At 38.8% G+C, this 17,421-nt stretch overlaps 1 long non-coding RNA gene across 1 annotated transcript in view; it reads left to right on the forward strand.

Annotated features, from left to right (window-relative positions):
• The window catches only part of LOC149560807 (uncharacterized), a 57,418-nt gene that overhangs the window by 3,808 nt on the left and 36,189 nt on the right, over positions 1 to 17,421 (forward strand). Inside the window, exon 2 of the long non-coding RNA XR_016363383.1 lies at positions 919 to 999. This is a non-coding gene — a long non-coding RNA (uncharacterized LOC149560807). The remainder of the gene's footprint in view (positions 1 to 918; positions 1,000 to 17,421) is intronic.

Raw genomic sequence — 17,421 nt, forward strand, 5'->3', positions numbered from 1 at the left:
AAACCTGTAGATCCATTTCTATTATGTTCTATCATGCTTTGCTGAAGGTAAAATTGCTTATTTCTTTCTTAGAAAATGTATCAGATCTGTTGGTAACCTGTTTGCTAGTAATTTGCTAAAAACTGAACACCTCTCTCAGTTTTAGACCAGTAATTTTTTCCCTTTGAAATGTCGCATACTTTCAGCCCCTGTATTATGTTCGTGAAATACTGACAGTTATTCATTTATGCTGGTTACGTTCAATTCATGACCTGATTTCATATGCTTTTTTGATTGTTCACTGCTATCTGAGAATGTCATTTTAGTTACACTTTGCTCTCTTTTGGCTGTGTATGACTTTTCATGTCAGGAAAGATTTTAGTAGAAATTTCTGAGCATCACATTGCATCAATAGTATATTGCTGTAACGTATTTCCCCCTTTTTCCTTCTGGTATTTACATAGCATCCTTTTATATTATTCAAACCTGTGATTTCATGAGAGTTGCTGAATGCTGAAAAATAGTTACATTTTGCCACATTTATCTCTATTCTGAATGTTGTGCTTTTCTGTTGGTAACCTGTTGTAAGTCTATGACTATTATCTTGCTTCAGTTTGCATTTTGACCTGTATGACACATTCTTTTCACTTGGTTGAAATGGTTATCTTTTGCTGTATCTGAATCTTGTCACCGTGTCTTTCATTATTGCTGCTATACTTCTCCCATTTTCACCAGTTTTTATCAGTAAAAGGTTTCAAAACAAAATGAATTGTTCCTTTAATACTTTTGTATTTCATGATCGGCCTCTCTACTTGCTGGTGTATATCTGTATCTTACTGAGATGAATAACATGTGGGATGGTAAATGAGAGATTTGAGAGAGTCATCAGCGTTGTTTAGATCCATTGGATCTAACCCGTTCTCTTCTTTGTGAATACAGGAATTGGAAGCACGGAACGGGCCATGTCTGGAGCAACAAGAGGATGGACGCAGTTGGATGCCACATCACCAGTCATTACAGGCAATGACTGGTGCCCATGATCCTTTCTCTTTTTTCCCTTCTATTCAGTTATTGATTTCAGTAAGGTATAGATGTATATCAGCATGTAGAGAATATTCTCACAGTCAGATGTGTGGGAGAAATTTACTTTCAGCATTTAATTTCTGTAATGATTTACTCCATCATGCAAATATTGAACATTATTTCAAAATGAATAAAATACTTTTCTTTGATGTATTTTCTGAGAATTACTTTGAAAGTAATAAGCATATATTTCCTTCATTTGAACATTTGTAAAAAATGAACAACAATTACTTGGGAGAAGCTTGTAACCATTTTTTAGAAATTGCTGGCTACCCCAAACCTTTTATGACCAAAAACTTCTGGACTTTCAAAACTTGAAGCAAGGGAAATATGATTGTAAATTCACTCGACTATTGAAGTATGTACCACCCTATCAGCAATCTGAAGGTGAGAAAATTCATTATGGGTCTGAATAACAGAATAGGAGGAGCAGTTGATGTTCTCACTCCTCGAACTATGGAGGAAGCTCTAGAGAATGCTGTTCGGCAAAAACACAAAAAATCAAGAAGGATGACTCCATCCGGGATAATAAAAGGAAAACAAACTGGAATATAGAAGGTGCTGATACTAGATCTCAGAAAAAACAATTTAAAGATTTCAAGTATAGCAAGCCAGAATCAAAAGGAAACAGAGTCAAGGATGTTAAAAGTAATTTTAGTACAAGTAAGAATAATAAGGGTAATGAAAGGAAGGGGCCACCTTTAGGATGTTTCACTTGTGGAGATCATTATGCTAATAAATGCCCCGTCAAACCCAACACCAATCAGCTGCAATGACCACCTCTTCCACAACAACAACAAGTTTATCAACAAAGGATCCATGTAGCCCTGGACAATAGACAAGAAGAACAACAAATAGGCCCGATTGAAACTCCGGGTAAGATCTACGGGAACCCTGTCTCCATTTTAATTGATACTGGGACTTTTCAATATTTTATATCACCTAAACTATTAATTAGATTTCCAAAAAATCTAGTTTTATGGCAAGACCATGGATAGTTGAATATGCAAACCAGTCAAGGGCTAAGGCAGAGCAATGTCTGTTTGAGGCTTACGTTGATTTTCCAAATTTTTTAACGGAATTGAACTTTTATGTAGCACCTCTCGGGTCTTACGACATTATCATAGGCATTAATTGGCTCAGTGAGCAAGGCCAAGGTGGATTGTTTTGCCAAAACTGTAAATTGTTTGGATGATCAAGGTAGACCCACTAGCATTATAGGGATTAAACATGAAATTAAATCAAAACAAATATCTCCCATGCAACTTAAGAATATGGAAGAAAAGGCTGTGAGATCTTTGTAGTTAGAGTTGAGGACATAGAGAACCTAAAAACACCACATATGGAGATGACTACATTTTTGAAGATGGGAAAATCAGAGAAAAGTTAAAGGAATCTTTCAAAGAAAAATATCCCTATCCAAAGAATTATCAAGATGTGTTTCCTGAAGAACTCCCTAGTCTACCACCTTCTTGAGCCTTTCATTTTACCATAGATTTGATACCAAGAGCAAAACCCATTTCTCGGGCACCATATTGAATGACTAGCACAGAATTAATGGAGTTGCATATACAACTACAAGATATGTTAAACAAGAAATTGAACCGGCCCAGTGTTTCACCATGGGGAGCCCCAGTGTTGTTTGTTAGGAAGAAGGATTGGACCATGAGATTATGCATAGATTACAGAATGCTCACTAAGGTTACCATCAAGAACCAGTATCCACTTCCTAGTATAGATGATCTTTTTGATAAAATGAATGGCGCAACTGTGTTTTCAAAAATTAATTTGAGGTCAAGATATCACCAGCTTCGTATTAAGGACGAAGATATTCACAAAACTGTATTTAGAATTAGGTATGGACATTATGAATTTACAGTGTTGCCGTTCGGGTTAACCAATGCCCCAACAACTTTTATGAACTTAATGAATAGCATATTTCAAGATTGCCTGGATAAGTTTGTGCTGGTCTTTATAGATGATATTCTAATCCATTCAAAGAACGAGAAAGAACACCAAAAACATCTGGAAAAAGTTTTGCAAAGGTTAAGAGAACATAAATTATATGGAAAACTGTTTAAATGCACTTTCTATCAAAAGGAAATTCAGTATTTGGGGAACATTATATCAGCTTAGGGTATACTCATAGATCCGTCAAAAATCAAAATAATTAAGGAATGACCCATACCTAAAAATGTGACAGAAGTTAGAAGTTTTATGGGGTTGGCAGGGTTTTATAGGAAATTTGTGAGGAACTTCTCCAAGATAGCTTACCCGATTACATCACTTCAGAGAAGGGAAAGAAATTTGTATGGATAGAAAAATGTCAAACAACCTTTGAATACTTGAAAGAAAAGCTAACCACAACTCTCATACTAAAAGTACCTGACTAACAAAAGGAATTTGTAGTTATAACATATGCATCAGGAGAAGGTTTAGGAGGTGTGCTAATGTAGGATTATGCTGTGTTGTTACACGGTCATATGATTATGATTTGTATGTTTCAGCCTTTTGACACATCAGAGTTCCAGAGATTAGGATTACTTCGTTTTCGCCTGGGTGATATAGTGGTGGAGTCAGATTGGCCGGATCTGTCATTTGCATTGGTACAGTTATTGTAGGAGTGGTACAGTGGTATAGATATTACAGGAGCTGGTCAGTGGTATCGCACACAGCACACGAGTTCTCACTTGGGATCCAGGGTGAGCATCCCTATACATTGCCTTTTATCGGGGAGCTAGGAGGAGAGCTTGGTCGTTATCATCTTGGGGTGGATATTGGTATATTGCCGAGCTCCCATCATCACTTGATAGTAGAGACTCACAGGGTCACTCATGGAGTGAGGCATTCATTTTGACTAAGGGTATTGGTACACTAGGCAGCAACACATGGCAGTTGGTGTCCCTTAATGATGAGCCTTGGAATCTTGGCATTCAGTTATTTGGCATGTCGATTCCTATTGTACTATTTCACCATTCTGGATTTGGGAAGATGCATGCCGGGTTACATCGGCTGAGGAGTAGAATCTCGTTCTCAAGGCGAGTATGGGATCCTAGCATTTGATTTCTGCAGGTATGAGTAGATTACTTGAGAGCAAGCAATCTTTGAGAAGGGAGGCTTTGTAATGTCCCTTTTTTCTGGGACATTATAATTCTGTGTTGCCAACTCACTTCGCCTAGTTTTCGGGGACGAAAAGGTTCTTTACGAGGTTCAGTTTGAGGTTTGCCATAGACATTTCCAATTTAAGACCCATTAGAGCAGTTTTGGTAGGTTGTTCAGATACTTACTATTTTTAGTAAGTAAACAGAGCTCAGTATTCTTGATATTCTAGTGTTGGTTTGGAAGCGTCTCGCCGAGAGCTTTCCAATGAGCTATTGCACATGCTTATCCGAGTTCGTTTGATCAGTTATTTTAATGCCTGATGATTATATGGTTTATTGACTAAGTGACTATTAAAGTTTATTTAACTTGTCACTTTATTTTTAAAAAAGCTACTATGTTCACTTAAAGGACAAAAAAGCTTCTTTATCTCACATTGCTTAAAAGAGTGTGCAACACATTGGGAAAAGTAATAAAGGTACAACAAGCTCCACATGGGAAGTTATGAAGATTATAATATTTAAAACAAATATTAATCTGGGAGCTAGAAACAGTTACTAGTTATCTCTTCAAGGACGCAAACACTTGAAAAAGCTTTGGAGGTTAGACGCAAACCTAGCGTTCTTACAGGTTTTATCTATATTGCTAATCTCATTGTTTTTATTGTTTATAAGATTGGATCTTTTGGATAGTTGCATGTTATTATATTGCTGTTGTATAATGTAGTAACACATTTGGTGGTTATTTGTGTTAATTCCTGGTTTATATATGTAATTTTTGAATATTGGAGAAATAAAACAAAGTTTTTTGAGCTTCCTTGTATGCAAATCTTTGGTTTACAAATTGGTTAAGGTTCTAGAATTTGTATCATATATTGGTTTATTGTTTAGATTTAAATCTGCAAGTTAATATCACGAGTTTTTAGTAAAATATCCAGAAAGGGTTATTACATACTACTATTGTCATTCTCTGCCCCTTGACTGCTACTAGATTCTCTCCTTGTTGCCTAGGATAGTTTCCTCTTCCAAAGAATCTACTTCTTCCTCTAAACCTATTTCCTCTTTCTCCTCTATTATTTTGATCACCTTTCCTCTTTTGCTTTTCCTCAATCTTGAGGGTAAGTTGGTAAACTTTATGGATTGATTCCATTGACACCAAAGTTAACTAATCTTGAATGTGATACTTAAACCCATTAATGCACCTTGCAAGTTTTTGTTTTTCATTCTCATATAATTTGGACCTAAGATAAAAGATATGAAATTGTTGAGTGTAGGTACTTACATCTTGTTGGTAAAAAAATTTGTCTTCACACAATAAACCATCAAAATAACTCTTATTTGTCCAAAAATGAAGATGCAAAAAGATACCAACAATTGGGTCGCTTTGACATTGAATTATGCAAGCGCACTTTGAATTTTACAGGGTACAACTCCCCGATTAGATTTACAATGAATAAGATTTAAGAAAGCTTTTAACCTGAAAGTGAAGGCTTACCCGCACTATTCTTGGATAGGGGGCAAATTATTACAACTAAAATAGAAATAAAGGACTCATCATACAACAATGGAAGCATACAATCTTCTCATCCATATATGCACTTAGAAAGAAAAGTAAAGACTAAACAAACAATAAATAGCCCTTGCAATAAATGAATATAGTAGAACTCGATTCCATTATTCAGTCTCGATTCACACATAAACCAAGAATGAGAACAATCTGAAGCACATAGTCTTCAAACTGATGAAATCATCATTCAACTCAAAAACAATACTACTTCTAAATACTACTGCTGATCAAATTATTTTCATAAAACTAGAAAAGAAAACTAAAATAAAAGTAGGCATCTCTAATTACAATAGAAAACTTCTCCCTTCATACAATCAAAATTCCTCCTCTCACGCAGCACGCAGTCTGCCCAAACAGTGGAACCCTAGAACACAACAAATCATAAAAATCATAAAAATGGCTCTCTCTTCTCTAGCACCAAGTCTTGGAAAAGAAAGGATTTGAAAGTCATTACCCCAATTCTATCTTCAACTGGCATATTTATCTTTTCCCTTGTCAGTTTCAATTCAGTTCGGGCAACTGATTCTTGGAAATTATCATAAATTAAAACTCCTTTCCTTTGATTAATGGTTCACAGTCATTTTCCTTTGTCCATTTCCTTTCATAACATAAAGTCTTTATAAACATTTTAATTAAGGCTTTATGGATACCATTTTATAATGTTTATAAGAAGACTTTGACATGTGGTATTTATTGGTGATGAAATGCTGTAATCTTTTCATAATTGTCATGACAGTTTTGATAGTTCACGGAAATGATCATAACTTTTGATCTGTAATAGATCTGACAAAACCGTTTGGAGAGGATTCAGAGAATTAGGTTTGGCAAGACATATTTGGAAATATCGAATGGTCAGATTGAGAAACATAGCCCCCAAAATGTGACTGATATTCTATAATTTGCATTATGTGATTGTTAGTGCTGATTCAATAGTGTTGTGAACTGTAATGTTCCTGGGACGCAATGGTTCGATTAGCAGATTGGAGTTACAATGAATGATTGCAACATTTCCCTTGAATGAAGTCCGTACGGGTAGGATTTTGGCCACTGGAATAGCCATACGGTGATGGTACTGGGTTTGCAGAGGATGTACGGTGGTGGGAAGCAAGAACAAGAAGTTGTACAATTTAATTTCCTGCAATATTTTGCCTTGTAAGTGTCTGTATGCTCAGTCAGTGATTAGGAAGGCTGTATGGTGATTGGAGAAATGTTGTACTTCAATGTAGTGAGCCATACGGTGTGAAAATATGACCATATGGTTACCATATGAAGCCATACGGTTATGTTAGATGGCCGTATGGGTGCTAAGGTGGCCGTATGTAGGCTAAGTGATGCTGTACACTGATGATGTTGCCTAGTTGGTTTGTACAGAGGTTAAGGTGCAGTAGGGAAGCCGTATGGTGGCCCAGAGAAGCCGTACGATGTTACACAGTTGGACACACAATGAGGCACAAACAGACTATATAGAATATTATATCAAAATTACTGTAGATTCAGAACACCAAATAATACCTGCACAAGTATGGAAGAACATACACCAGTTGTTAAGTATTAGCAAAATAATGAGAGCACTCCAATTTGGCCAAATACACACCGAAATCGAACACTGACGGAATAGGGTGAGGGTTGAACCCACCGAAACTGCACAAGCCAAATAGGGAAGGTCTTTCACTTCCGAAATGGCGAACAATGCCGAACTCCAATAGGAATCCGCAGTACAAAGAGATATAATCCAAAGCATACCTACAAGCTACCCATGAGCTGTGCTTAAATACTCGTTGGGAAAAGCTTTTCGAGGGTGTACAAAAATTAGTTGATGGCGACACAAACTACGAAAACAAAATAAAAATGGGTCTGAGATAAAATAAATCAATCGGCCCGTTACAAAGATTAATTTATTATTTATTTTATAATGGGGACATTACAGCCCTCCTGTCCCAAAATTTGCTTGTCCTCAAGCAAGTGCAATGCTCGGTGCTGGAGGATGTGCTCGCCTTCCCACGTTGCATCGTCCAACGGTAGGTGTTGCCAGCGTACCAAGTATTTCCTCAGAGTGTTGTTCCGTAGGGCCTTTTCATGCACTTCGAGAATCTCAGCAGGTTCCAAAATGAGCTTCCCTTATTGAGTGGCGGAAGGTCGGTAGTGACAGTGACTTTTTGCCCTATAGCCTTCTTCAGACAGGAAACATGGAAGACATTGTGAATGCGGCTACCCTCCAGAAGCTCCAGTTCGTACGCTACCTCACCAATGCGACAGATCACACGATAGGGACCATAAAAACGTGGCTTCAATTTCTCCTTCCCTGTTCCCTTTAATGAAGACTGTCGATATGGCTGAAGCCGGAGATAGACCAGATCCCCTACTTGAAAACTCATTTCTATTCGATGTCTGTCGGTGTACACCTTCTGTCGATTTTGTGCTTGCTGCAGGTTCTCCTTCAAGCTCCTCAGTATGTCTTGTCCCTCCTATAGCCAATCCTTCGCCCTTGGAGCGCGACTATCACCTAGAACTGTGTCAATGGAGGAGAGGGGTTCGTGCCCATATAGAGCTTTGAATGGCGCCATTCTGATTGACATGTGATATGTGATATTGTAGCAATATTCCCCGAGATGGATCCATTTGACCCACGCACGTCGTTGTGCCGAGATGTAGTTCCGAAGGTAGCCTTCGAGCCATTTGTTCACAATCTCAGTTTGGCCGTCTGTCTACGGGTGGTAATTCGTGCTCAGTGATAACTCTGTCCCTGCCATCCGAGATAATTTTGTCTTGAAAATATTGACGAATCGTCCATCCCGATCACTGATGATGTTTCGGGGTAACCCGTGCAGGCAACTTGAAGGTTCGAGGGGATGGTGAAGAAGTGAGCATATTTTGTTAATCTGTCAACCACCATGTAGATACAGTCCTTTCTATTCACCTTGGGAAGACTTGTTATGAAGTCCATTGATATACTTTCCCACTTATGTTCGGGAATTGGCAAAGGCTGTAACAATCCGGCTGGAAGAGTGTGTTTAGATTTGCTTTGTTAGCAAACCGTACATTCTCTCACATGTTGGAACACGTCCCCTTTCAATCCCTTCCATGAAAATCACTCTCGAATACTTCTGTAAGTTTTAAGAAAGCCGGGATGTCCAGCCAGAGGGGAGTCATGCACTTCCTTCAGGATCTTCTACTTTAGTTTGGATTCTGGCACTAGGTATATCCGATCTTTATAATAGATAATATCATCCACCACCCTGTACCAATCATCGTGGATGTGACCATCCATTATCTCACATGTAAATGTATTCTTGGAATATTCTACCAGCAGTTGTGCCTTTCAGTCAGTTGAGATCTGGTCTAGCGAGCAGATGGTGGGTTTTCTAGACAAGGCATCTGCAACAACATTGTTTTTCCCTTTTACGTATTCAATGTCGAAATCAAAAGACTGAACTTTGCTTACCCATTTTTGTTGTCATTCGTTCAAGTCTCCCTGCTCTAGGAAATATCTCAAACTGTTGTGATCCGTATGGATGGCAAACTTGGCACTAACCACATACTGCTAGAACTTGGTTAGTGCATGTATGATGGCCAACATTTCTTTGTAGTAAATGGAATACAGGCGTTCTGCTGGTGTAAGCTTCCTGCTCTCATAGGCGATGGGGTGTCTGTCCTACATCAGAACTGCTCCAATGCTCTCTCTGGATGCGTCGCATTCCAAAATGAATGGTCGGGTGAAGTCAGGCAGTGCAAGAATCGGGCAAGTGGCTCATGCCCTCTTTTAGCTTATCAAAGGTGAGTTGTGCTTTTTTGTTCCACTGGAAAGCCCATTTCTTCGTTAGATTCGTTAAAGGTGCGCTAAGCTGAGAAAAACCTTTGACAAATCTCCTGTAGTAATTGCACAATCCAAAGAACCCTCATAGATTCGTGAGTGATTTTGGGGGAGGCTAGTCGAGGATTGCCTGAATCTTCTCCTGATGCTCTTGAACCCCGTATTTACTGACAACATGACCCAAGTACAATATCTTTGTTATACCAAACTCACATTTGGACTGCTTGGCGAACAAGGACTGTTCCTCCATGATACTCAGAACTTCATTCAGGTGCTCCTCTCATCAAAGAATACCAATATATACTTACGTAACTATTTGTTGAAGATGCGGTTCATGCATGACTGAAATATAGCAGGTGTGTTAGTCAAGCTGAATGGCATGATCAAGAACTCATAGTGTCCGTAGTGGTAGCAGAAAGCCGTTTTCTCCACATCTTCCCTCATTCGAATCTGATGGTATCAGGATCGGAGATCTATTTTTGAAAAATAGACCGCGCCATATAGTTCATCCAGCAGCTCATCTATCCTTGGGATGGGGTACCTGTTCTTTATTGTTCTTTGTTTAGCGCACGATAGTCCACACACATGCGCATCGTTTCGTCCTTTTTGACCAACACTACGGATGATGCAAATGGGCTAGAATGGGGATGGATCCATCCTTTCTCAAGGAATTCCTGAATCGTCCATTCAATCTCATCTTTGAATTTCTTGGGGTGGCGGTATGGTGTGGTTATGACTAGTTTTGCCCTTGATTCCAACTCTATTGTGTGTTCAAACCCCCAATGCGGTGGTATACTAGGAGGAATATCCATGAAAACCTTTTCATGCCTACTCAAAATATCCTGAAGTTCTTTATCCTGTGGAGGTGTTCGGTGCCCCTTTATAGGTTCTGCTGAGATAAAACAATGCCTAGTCCACGCAACGTCATCGTGCCGCAAGATTGCCTCCATCTGATGTGCGAAAACTTCCTTCGAACCTTCATTTGCAATCCCTTGAAGGACCACCTTCTTCTTGTCAACTACAAAAGTGAAGTCCATCCGCTTGAAACTCTAAGTGTACTCATCAAGTGTCTCCATCCACTGAATGCCCAGAATGACTTCTATGTCAGCGAGGTCCACTATGAAAAAGTCCTCCATCACTGTGGGGTTCGCCATTGTGATGCTTAGTTGAGGAACAAGGTGTGTGCAGGGCTGAAAAGTCCCTCCGGCTACCTTGACCTGAAAGCCTGCGTGTGCTTCCGTAGAGAGACTTCTTCACTTTACCAAGGATGAGTTTATGAAATTCAAAGTAGCTCCATTGCCCAACATCACCGTAACCCTTTGTCCTTGAAGGGTACCTCGCACACGAAAAACTGTGCACCTTGGACTGCCAGCCAATGCAATGGATTCCTTGCGCTGTACCAAGTCGGCAATCCTCTCCGTACGGTTTAAATTGGCCATGTTGGCGTCAGTGTTAGGCTGGTCATCTTCAACCGACATTTCTTCGTGTTCGTCCTCATCATCGGACACCACCTCGACGTAATGGATCTTTCCCTTCCCGAGGCACCGGTGGCCAGGCTCCCAAGGGCCCTTGCAATTGAAACACAATTTCTTCCTTCGAAGTTCCTATCGGGTAGCTTCATCCAATGACGACTTCTTGGGTGGAGGTTTGTCTCTCGGAAACGTCGGTGGTTTCGGATGTGAGTGACTTCGAGAGGATGAGGTCAATGCTGACGACGATGCCATACTTCGTGCGTTACTGATTGCTTTCGATAGGGTAGACAGATTGAATCCCTTCACCAAACCCTTCAGTGGTTCTGCCAGCCCATCTATAAAGAGCACGACTCGCATTCTTTTGGAGATGTCCATGACCAACTCAGAAAGTCTTTGAAATTCCGCAATTAACTGATCTACGGATCCAGTTTGTCTCAGTTGCTTCAGATCTTTGAAATTGAGCTTGGGGTCCTTCCCATCAAATCGTTCTATTAATCTCTCCATAAATTCCACATAGGTCTTTATTTGATCATGCCCTAATGTGATGGTGCCATGGTGCCACCATTCGTGCTCAACTCCTTCCAAGTGCAACGTGGCAAATTTGATAGCTTCTTCTTTAGGCATAAGATTTAGCTGAAAGTAGGTATCGGCTTTCATCACCCACGCCTATGCTGAAATGGAACCCGATCCGTCAAATGGAGACAGATTTCCTTTACTCAATTTTCTTCTGAGATCATGTTAAAGTATCCTCCTCTGTTTTTGCTTCCCAAGTATCTCATCCTCAGATCTACGTAATCTTTGTAGGAAATGTCCTCTTCAAGGTTTGCATTCCTCCAATCCTCTCTTATCTCTTCGAAAGTTGGTAGTCTCTCTCCGTGATGTGCTTCCATCTGTGGTGGGAAAGTTGGCATGGAAAGTCGAGAGTGTGCTCGCTGAGGGTGGGGCTTACTCGATACTGAGTCTGCGCTGTGTCCATTTTGTTCCCGAGATATTTTGTTCTCCGCCAACTTCTTGAGAGTTTCTTCCATAAGTCGCTGCGTATTAGTGATTTGTGCCTGATTTTGGACAAGTTCCCTTAGAAGTGCCACAAGTTCGGTGCCTGTCGGTTCTCGTTCGTCAGCCATTCGATCAACAGAATGTGTCCTTTTCCAGCTATAAACTCTCATTCACCGTCCACAGGCTGGCAAGATTGAAGAGCTCTGATACCATTGTAATGTTCTTGGGATGCAATGGTTCAATTAGCGGACTGGAGTTACAATGAATGACTGCAACCTTACCCTTGAATGAAGTCAGCACGGGGAGGATTTTGGCCATTGGAATAGCCATACGGTGATGGTACTAGGTTTGCAGAGGATGTATGGTGGTGGGAAGCAAGAACAGGAAGCCATACAGTTTAATTTCCTGCAATATTCTGCCTTGTAAGTGTCTGTACGCTCAGTCAGTGATTAGGCAGGCTGTACGGTGATTGGAGAAATGCCGTACTTCAATGTAGTGAGCCATATGGTGTGAAAATATGGCTGTACAGTTACCATATGAAGCCGTACAGTTATGTTAGATGGTCGTATGGGTGCTATAAATGGAGGTGGCTGTACATAGGCTGAGTGATGCCGTACGCCAATGATGTTGCCTAGCAAGTCCGTATGGAGGTTAGGGTGTAGCAAGGAAGACGTACAGTGGCCCAGAGAAGTCGTACGGTGTTACAAAGTTGGACACACAATGAGGCACAAATAGACTATATAGAATATTATATCAAAATTACCATAGATTCAGAACACCAAATAATATCTACACAAGTATGGAAGAACATACACTAGTTGTTAAGTATTAGCAAAATAATGAGAGCACTCCAATTTGCCAGATACACACTGAAATCAAACACCGACGGAATAGGGTGAGGGTTGAATCCCACTGAAACCGTGCAAGCCAAATAGGAAAGGTCTTTCACTTTCGAAATGGTGAATAATGCCAAACTCCAACAGGAATTCGCAGTACAAAGAGATATAATCCAAAGCATACCTACAGGCTACCCACGAGTCGTGCTTAAATACCCGTCGGGAAAAGCTTTCCAAGGGTGTACAAAAATTAGCTGACAGCGACACAAACTACAAAAAGAAAATAAAAATGGGTCAGATAAAATAAATCAATGGGTCTATTACAAAGATTAAATTGTTATTTATTTTATAACAGGGACATTACATGAATAGTCATATGTATTTCACAAATCGAGACACGTTTTGAAAATTAGTCTTGTTTGAATTTAGAAAATTATGTTTACTCACACATATCCGTAGCAAGCATGATCCAACGGTGGGTTTGAAAGTTATGATCCCCATACTGAGACCCAATTTTCAGTTTTTAGAAAAGTTGTTATAGTTGTTAAAATTTAATCTTTGAATTGCTGAATCTCTTGAATCACATGAACCTTCAAACTTGAACTTCAATTTTGGATCTGGAGTTTGAATCATAATATTCTTGAAATCTACATTTTGAATATTGGACACAAACCAAGGAACTTACAACATGAAGCTACATCATGGAATCACTGAACTTATTAAACCTGTTGAAAGCCGACCAGTGAATTTGTGTCTGAATTCACATTCCAAGTCTGAAAATGGTGTATATCTAAAAATGAAGTTGGAATTTGGGCTCTGCAAACCAATGTAATAGGACTCTGCAAGTCTGAGGCAGAGTCTCACTTTTCGAGGCAATTGGCCTCTTGATTCAGACTCGGCCGAGTCTTGGTAGAGTCCATGTGAACTTGCTGAGTCCAGGGACTCGCTAGACTCACCAAGTCCCGAGCCCAAGACTCTCATAGGCGGCAAACACTTAAAGTGCACAAAAACATAAAAAACATTGACTTAAGTTGGATTTTTCTTCTTATAACATCTAATTGACCTAAAAAGGTCATTCCACCATTTGCTTATGCTCAGAAGAGAGGGGAAAGAGTTAGAGAAGAATATTGGTGTTTTGAGAGAGAAATCAGCAAACTGGTTGGCTCTCCTGTATCCATTACTGATGGTTTGTGCAACTTTGTAGCTTGCACTTAAGCATTGAGAGGAGCTTAAAGAAGCATTTAGAGGAGGCTTCTACAAACTTGCATTTCCATTGTTTGACTTTGTGCAAATTTGAAGAGGTGAGCAACAAATTGCATTTCTTTGTGTTGTTTTGTAATATGTTTTACATTCACATTTTTTACTTCCCATTTTGTTTGCATTTGTTTAGTCTCTACTTCTACTATCTACTATTTAGAATCTAGATTTATTCTAATTTATGTTGATGGCAAAGTAAAAAGGCCCTAAAGTTTAAAAATCTGATTTAATGTTATCTTTTTTCTATTTATAATATATTCATATTGCAGAAGGCTAGCAGTAAACACATTGAAATTTGACATAATGCCTCAAGGTGAGGAAAGAGGAACTAGGTCTGAATTTAACCCTGATGTAGACCCAAGTACAATAGCAAGGGATAGGGCTTGGAAACATGCCATCCTGGGGCACAAAAAGGGACTTGTTACAAAAAGGGAAACATGCCAAGTAAATAATGGGGAAGGAATATCATCTAACACATATACCAAAGTGTGATGCTTAAAAATGCAAAGATGCACCCCAAGATGTTATGCGAGACATGCTAACTCTTTCAGAGGAAACAATGGAGAAAAAAGAATTGAAAAAGAAGCAAGAAGCAACAAGAATAAATGACACAACTAGCCCAATAGGGATCTTTTAGTTTTCACTCTCCATTATCCCCTACTCCACCTATGGAAGCCACTGCTTCTACGAGCTTGACCATTGGGCCTCACATTCGTAAGCAAAGATCGACACTTGATTACATGTTTGTTCCACGCATGGCTCCAGGTGCACAACCATTGCTTGAGAGCATGGGTTGGAACAAGGAGAAGCATGATTATGCAAAATTGGCACTTGGAGACTTCATCTACAACAATATTTCATTCAATGCAGCAAGGTACTTATTTATTTAAATTTAAATTTATGTCTTTGTTACTTAATTTTAACACATGTTAAAATTCAGTTCTGAAAATTCAAATTTTATTTGCTGAAAACACTTTTCATTTGTTATTTGAAAGAATATAAATGTCCTTGTATCATTCATTTCATGAATATACAATTGATATTTTACACAATAATGAAATACTTAAGGCAAAGTATCTCACACAAATCGAGAATACAATTGCTATCTTTCATACGTACTAAGAACAAGGAAAATAAAACATATGGGAGAAAGTTAGAGATAACTAGTAATTGCCTTTCAGACTTTGACTGGTTAGATGTTCTCTGCCACTGCATTGTCGCTCATGGTTCAGTTTTTGATCAGGTAAGCTCCAGGTTTTTCATTCCCCTGCAAGAGAAAAGAGGTGGGGTTAGATCTTTATGATCTAAGCAAAGACTAGTTATCTATAACCACGTACTCGCACATATCATATTCTTCTTATTTTTGAATACATACAAAAAATAGCAAGTGTATTCTAAGCATTTAGATGCAAATCACAGAGAGCTAGTTTGTGAGTGTCACGAGCCCGTGCTCGAACCTCATAAAAGACCATTTCAATTATCAAAAAATTGAAAAGAGTGAGTTGCTGGAAAATAGAGCATTGTGACAAGGAACAAGCAGAGATGAGAACAAATTAAAAAATTGTTAACAGTACAACAGATCAGTCAGAAAACATGGAAGTATTTAAAAGTATGATGCAGTAGCAAAAAGCAATATACAGATGCAGAAAGATATCTTTTCAAAACAATACAGTGAGTATAAAGTTTTAAAAGTACAGAAAGGACAGAAATGTGTTTATAAAAAATTGAAACCTTTTCCAAACAGCTGTAAACAGCATCATATTACATGCATTTTCAGAAAACATATTGTCTGGAATACTGAAGCATAAACAGTAAAAGCAAGCAACGCCATGATAACTCAGCCAATACACTAGTAAAAAGTGGAAAAGAAAATACATAGATCTTAATCATAACAGGAAAAGATCGAAGATGTCATTGTTCTGAAGAGAGATTCTAATGAGCAGAGTACAATACAAAAGGAAATAATTTCTTGACCCAAATAATTTTGAGCTTCAATATTCTTGAACTCATTGAAACTGGACATAGTAATGGAATGGTCGATGTGTGGGTTGCATCATCTCCTCTCATATTTTTACTGCTTTCCATTAAAACTCGGAGTGATGTAGAAGCTACTGTAAATGGTTGTACAGTTACAGCCATAGATTTCTGTCCTGTCTCCTGTTTACTTGTTATTGGTGATCAACATGGAATGGTTCAAATTTACAAGATTATCCCTGAGCATCAGAAAGTTGACAACCATTTGAACAAGAGTTCAAGTCATCAGGGAGCTTCCTTAGACACTGCTACAGGGTTTCAAAAATTGGGGTACTTAAAGTTCATAAGTTTAAGATTTGCTGCATCTCTATTGACAGGTCTTCTACACATGTTGTTGCTGGTTGCTAAGAAGGCTTGGTTTCAGTTATTGATACAAAATCATGTAATGTATTATCACATAAATGTTACTTCTCTGGATCTTCTCCAAGTATATGTGCTCTACAGTTGAAAACTGCATGCTTCACGGTCCAACAACATTAATTCCTAAATGGCGGCAAGAGATGCATCAGTGGTAGCTCTCAATGGAGAAATAGGAGAGAGTCTCAATTCATCTACTCTGCGACCTAAGAACCCATCTATTGCAATATTCATGCATGTTTTAGAACAGGATATCAATCATGCAAATGAAAACGACATATCAAATGCAAAGAGCCGTCAACATTATCAGATAAAGAGAAAATCAGATTAGCAAACAACAAAATTTCCTTCCTAAATGATGGCATAAATAAATAAAAATTGCCCAGAAAACGTGCTTTCAGCATTATTTGTTAAGAATGATGGAAATTTTGAGTAGAGGATGCAAAAAAATCAGATGTATTACCTCTGGTAGCTTCAAATAATCAAATAGCAAGAGGTCGCCAATATAACCTTCACATATGGCGGCTATGTCAAAAAACGCATTTCCAATTCATGGTAGAACAAGAGAAATGAAGAACACATAATGGCAACTCCAAAATGATGACTGCCAGTTACAAAATGATGAGAGCAACTAAAACGTGCTTCCAGCACTCAGTCACGTCACAGAGGCAGCAACAACAATGTGATTTGAATGCTACAGCAAGAAAGAATCATGGCAAAACAATAAAATCTTCTCTAGCAAACCCTAGCCAGCAAACCCTAGCCGACTTCTTCAAAATTCATGCAATGAAAGAAAATGCAAAATAAAGTCGTTTTTAGGGTATTCAAACCGACATACCTCCTTTTCTCCATTTTATGAGTTTTGAAGTCCGTGGGGACTTAAGAGGATTTGTTTCTCATTTTTAATTTTTCCACAATGTTTGTATGTGCC

Source organism: Cupressus sempervirens, chromosome 4, assembly GCF_028749045.1.
Source record: "Cupressus sempervirens isolate cs-2001-9-10 chromosome 4, ASM2874904v1, whole genome shotgun sequence".
NCBI lineage: Eukaryota > Viridiplantae > Streptophyta > Pinopsida > Cupressales > Cupressaceae > Cupressus > Cupressus sempervirens.